Here is a 6,479-nt window from a genome sequence, read left to right on the forward strand (position 1 = left end):
AAATTGATGACATTGGGAATGTCTATGACAGAGACGGGTGCTTTTTCGTTTCTTTCTCTCTCTCTCTCTCTCTCTCTCTCTCTCTCTCTCTCTCTCTCTCTTTTTTTTTTTTTTTTTTTTAGGTATTCGCTGCATCCAACCCTGCGGAGAGCAGATCAAGTTAAAATAGGCTGAAACACAAAACATGAGAGAGTGAGAGAGAGTGTGAGAGAGAGAGAGAGAGAGAGAGAGAGAGAGAGAGAGAGAGAGAAAGACAGAGAGAGAGAGAGAGAGAGAGAGAGAGAGAGAGAGAGAGAGAGAGAGATAGACAGGTGGGACAGAGGAAGAGAGAGATAGACAGGTAGGACAGAGAGACAGACAGGTAGGTGTATATGTTAAAGATGAGGGGGGTTCAGAGAGGGGGAGAGAGAGACAGGTAGGACAGAGAGACAGACAGGTAGGTGTATATGTTAAAGATAAGGGGGGTTTAGAGAGGGGGAGAGAGAGAGACAGGTGGGACAGAGGGAGGGAGAGACAGGTGGGAAAAAGGGAGAAAGACAGGTGGGACAGAGGGAGAGAGAGAGAGAGAGACAGGTTTGACAGAGAGACAGACAGGTAGGTGTTTATGTTGAAGATGAGGGGGGTTTAGAGAGGGAGAGAGAGACAGGTGGGACAGAGGGAGAGACAGGTTTGACAGAGGGAGAGAGAGTTAGAGACAGGTGGGACAGAGAGACAGACAGGTAGGTGTATATGTTGAAGATGAGGGGGGTTTAGAGAGGGAGAGGGAGAAAGACAGGTGAGACAGAGGGAGAGACAGGTGGGACAGAGGGACAGAGAGAGACAGGTGGGACAGACCGGTAGGTGTATATTTTGAAGATGATTGGGGTTTAGACAGAGAGAGAGAGAGAGAGAGAGAGAGAGAGAGAGAGAGAGAGAGAGAGAGAGAGAGAGACAGGTGGGACAGAGAGAGAGAGAGAGAGAGAGAGAGAGAGAGAGAGAGAGAGAGAGAGAGAGAGAGAGAGGGAGAGACAGGTGGGACAGAGGGAGAGACAGGTGGGACAGAGGGAGAGACAGGTGGGACAGAGGGACAGAGAGAGACAGGTGGGACAGAGGGACAGACAGGTAGGTGTATATGTTAAAGATAAGGGGGGTTTAGAGAGGGAGAGGGAGAGAGACAGGTGAGACAGAGAGAGAGACAGGTGGGACAGAGGGACAGAGAGAGACAGGTGGGACAGAGAGACAGACAGGTAGGTGAGAGGGGGTTTAGAGAAGAGAGTGAAGGAGGACATTAGTGAGTAGATGATGTTGTCAGTGACCGATGTAAATCGGCAGCGCTACACACAGACACACTCGGCTGGCTGCACCGAGCCCCATCACCCGCGCTGGCACTGACAAATGGAATATTTTTGGAGGACTTAATCAGAGGAAAATGGGGTTTCATCTACACGCCTCCCCGCTCCGCTGCCCTCAACGAGAGAAATGATTGCCTGTCTTTCTCCACTCTCTCCTTCCATCCTCTCCGCTCCCTCACTCTCACTACCTCTCTATCTCTCACACGCGAAAGGTTACAGGAAGCGCAATGATATACAGCGACAAGGATGAGCGTCCCTGAGTCCAGACGTGTCATCGCTAATGGACGCCAATCTGTCCCATGACCAAAGGCTAATATACATCGATGTAACACCTCAAAGACCGGCTTCACACTCATATATTCACTTTAGCTAACAGTATGGACCCTTTATAAACGTGTGAACTTTCCTCGCCATGGATACGGGGATTAGTGTGAAATTTAGCGTTTCCTAACACTTCATGCTAAGCGTTTCCTGTTAGCAAAAAAACTAGCGTGAAATCAGTTTTTAAACTTTAATTGGGCTCCATAATAACAACATTTTACGAATCACAATCATTTGGAACTGCTTTATAAAATATTCGTAAATAATGCACCGGTTAGAATACGAAGAAACACGAAGCGAAATTAGCGTCATGCGATACGTTGAAACTTTTCAATTCAAAGATTTTATAGATCTACACTGAAACATTACATTTCCTCATATTATATATAAAAAAGGAAGTTAGCTAAGTGAAACTATGATTTAAAAGTTTTATGTTTAACTTTCGTCTAAAAAAATATGATGAAGGTTAAAATTGAAAAGTTGGCGACCTTTGCGGCACGTGTCCTGTAGCTATGGCGAAAAGGATGAAACCTAGCATTGCTTCATTGTGATAGCGTAAATTTCTGCTTACGTAATTTTGACAACCTTTTTAAAATCTTATATCGAATTCGAAATCTCTTTAAAAAGTCTGGAATTGAAGCCGATTTCACATTTGATTTCCAAATCCAAGAATTAATGCATCCCGACTTTTTTTTATGTCCTTTTGACTTCCCGGATGCTGGAGTACGCTCCCCGGAGTGCGTCCGTGTCAAACTAATATCCCGCCGAAGAATTCCTGCATCCGCTCACCCCACTTAGCCCATAATCACAATTTACGGTGGAGATCTGCGGGTCGCCTCGTTCGGTCGGAGCACGAGGAATCACCTCTATCAGGTTTTTCCTTCCCTGTAAAGTTTATTCCTCCATCAACCGACGAGGGGCTTCGGGGTTCTGAAACCAGTGAGATGAAATCGAGGGATGGAATATAGAATATATAAAATATAAACACACACAAACACACACACACACACACACACACACACACACACACACACACACACACATATTTATATATATATATATATATATATATATATATACAGATGCCTCTTGTACACACATGGGCCTTGTATATAAGAATATAATGGATGAGAGTCTTGAAACGCACACACATATCGAGTGTGTGGTGTGTTCGCGGCAGCGGGCCCTGGTCTCTAAGCCGCAGGTGACCACCGAGTGCTGGATAAACACTAATAAATCTTTTTGTACCGGCAGGCAATCAGTCATCTATCAGAACTCAAAGAGAGGCGAGAGAGAAAGAGAGAGAGAGAGAGAGAGAGAGAGAGAGAGAGAGAGAGAGAGAGAGAGAGAGAGAGGAGCGTTTCGGCATGTAAAGAGCTTTTTATAGATGTTTATATTAGCTCTAATCCTGAGAGAATAGCATATATACGACCACATATTAACATTTATTCCCGCTTATGAACAACAAAATCATGACCACAAAAACATGATTATCTTTAAAAAAAGGCAAAAGAGTTCCATGGATCTTTCTTTTTTTTTTTAAGTGCATCAGTTCTAATCAAAAGGAAGTTGCATAGGATCCGAGGATCCGAGGCTTAGCCTGTCCGCACGAACCTGGCAGTAAGCGCTACGAGCCCCTGACGCCATCATGATGAATGTGGCAATCTCACCGCCCTTTGCCTTGTCCCGCTCATTTGTTACAAGTTGACGTGCTCGCTGCTTTCTGCTCTGTCGTCGCCGGTGGGGACTGCCGGCTAAGTAGGATCATAACTTTTTTAGCAGACTCGGCCGAAGAGAGGCTGCCAGTCAACACAACAAAGTTGGTTCTTGTCGTTTGGTTTGGATTTGAATTCTTTTCCTACTCAGGGTCATGGCGGCTTTGTTGTTAATGATGAAAACATATACCGTAATACCTCTGTACTCGTCGTTAAACTGGTGACGAGTGCTAGAACTGATGAGTACCGAACAAGTAACTTTTTTCAATACAAGTACTGAGGTATTGCTGTAAATCGGGGGTCCCCAAACTACATCCCCCGTATCTATATCGGCCCTCTGAACATCGCCAGAGACATATTTAAAAAATGTATTTTAAATAAATGTTTTACTCATATATATCTGTATTTAATAAAAAAAAAAAAAAAAGGTTGGCATTCAAACTAAAACGACCTTTAGTTATTAATAGAGGTCGAAGGACCGATAGTTTCAGCGACTATCAGTAAAAACACATACTGTTTTTTCGCTTACGGTCATTACGAGAGCGGCCTCTAGAGGCGATTCACTGACGCCACGTGCTGTTTTTTTCCACACATAAGACTGCATGCTGCACGGAGAGCGTGATATATTTATTATTTAGTAATTATATTTATTAAAGAATATTTTCATATTTATTTCCTTTATCTTTTTTTATAATTAAGTACAGATTTTTTTCTTTTTGTAATAAACTTCAGTACTTTTTTACATGGAGGGTCATGTTTATTTTTTTATCCAGGATCCATAACGGTTGATTAATCGGTTATTAGCAATTATGATCCAATCTAAGTATCGGTATCTGTAGTGTCCACTATCAGCCGACGTCTAGTTATTGACGTAGCCTTATTATTTGTTAGATTCAGCCACCAACCATATGCATATGCATAAGTAAATGTTTTGATTTAATAGAAATAAATATGAAAAAATTTCATTATGACAGCAAGAATGCTCTTTTAATAGGCGATATATTTCTCTTGAAAAGAAACGCCCATTTGTCTGTATGAAGCAGAACAAAAGAAACTAATATAGTATTACGAGTCATAAAGGCGTAGCTGGAGTTATTTGCATAATTTATGCGTTTCTTTAATAATTAAAAAGATTATATTAAATCAAATATACAGAATAAAACCCATCGAAAGTCCTACGATTTGAACCCGAACAGTCACGATTTACATTGATGTGGTGTAGGTTATGGGTAAATTTACACAAATTCTCAGCTGCCACACAAACACAAACTGTTTCCACATCATTGGAGGCACACAATTGTATTGGACATCTTTAGATGCTGTAGCATGAAATTTCACCTTTACTTGAACCTGGAGACCCAAAACTGTTCTAGAATGACACTGTCCTGGAAGATCTGGAGTGGCCTGCTATTGTGCTGCAACCCTATTGAACATCTTTTGGGATGAATGTGACCCCTGGTCTACTCACCTCACCTACATCACATCTTATGAACGTGTCCACAAACTTTGTTCCATGCAAAACATAGAATTTTTATGTTATTATCCAAACAACATTTTACATACAGTGTCAAAGGTCAACGTTAGGATTTAAACTCACAACCCTTTGGTCATGAGCGCATAGTTACTCATTTGTTGTATCAAAGCTGTAGGATTGATGTGATGTTTGCAACTCACGTTACAGATAAAAGTTGTGGAGGTTATGCGTACTAATGGAACAAACCCAGTTTTCCTCGCCTCTGTTCGCCAACACTGGTATGAATCATGCCACGAAATGACAGCAAAATTCGTCACGTTTTCTCCAGCAGATCAATGATAATTACCTCCCTGACACGCGTACGGTTATTACTTTACAGGATCAAGGACGAAGGGGAGGAAGGCCTGGCGGCGTTTATTCAGAGCCTGATCGATACACGCTGAAATATGGCTGCTTGAAGCCTCTGGCCTGGCCTCAGCAGCTCAACGAACCATTACACGCTCTGCTTTCCATGGCTTAGCACTGGATCTGCTCCTTATATCCAGCTCAGACTCCCTTCCTGCTCCCTCAGAGAACCTCACACAGTTCAAAACCAGTTCAACAGACTATGGGTGATGAACACAATATGGACAAAAGTTTGTGCTTTTCCTTTCAACATTCCATTCCACATTTAGTGCCTATTTGCTGTTATAATTAGCTCCACTGTTCTGGGAAGATGTTCCACTAGATGTTTGTAGAGATTTTGTGGAGATTCATTCAGCTACAAGGGTGTTAGTAAAGTCAGGTCCTGGTGAGGAGGTTCCTGGGGTGCAGTCAGCATTCACATTTATCCCAAATGTGTTTAGTAGGGTTCTAGCTCTATAGCAGGAGATCTTCCACACACTTTCAACCCATGTAAAGTATATCTTGATAAAGCTGGCTTTGTGCACAGGTGCATTGCCATGCTGGAACTGGTTTGTATCTCCCAGTTCTGGTGGACAGAAAATGTAATGCTAACGTATCCACATCCAACTTTCTAGTAACAGTTTAGGGGAGAACCACGTATGGGTGGAAAAGTCAGGTGTCTCAATATTTTTGGCTGTAAAGTGTAAATATGATGCACAAACAGATGTTAAGCTCATACACAGCTGGAGCGCTGCATAATCCCTCAAATGACTTGATGCCAGTTTGGGTCATTTTTGTGACTTTTTTCAATTTGTATTCTGTAGTTTGTTTTGTGCTTTTAAACGACTGATATGTGGAAACATCATTCTGTAAAGCAGTTCTTTTTTATTTATTCTTTTATTACTCCTGATCTCAGATGTTTGAACTCGAGAATGAACTCTGACTATTACAAAGCGCTGACACTGGAGACTCCTTCCATAATCATTCAAATAAACGTCTCCTTAAAGCAAAAACGCACCAATGACGACAATTGCACACACTTTCTTTAATCTGGTATGGAAGTGGAAAGAGGTGTTGCAGTATAATGATTATTTTCTCAGCAGGATTGGTCAAGAAGAAGAAGTAGAAGACCGATAAAGAGAAGACTAAGAAGTTCTAACACGGCTTATGAGAGGTGTTGAATATTCAGGATCTTGAAGGACGGGGGAAAGAAAAAAAAAAAAGAAAAGAAGAAGAAGTACTTCCGCTATGGTG

This window comes from Silurus aristotelis (assembly GCF_946808225.1).
Source record: "Silurus aristotelis genome assembly, chromosome: 22".
In the NCBI taxonomy this organism is placed as follows: Eukaryota; Metazoa; Chordata; class Actinopteri; order Siluriformes; family Siluridae; genus Silurus; species Silurus aristotelis.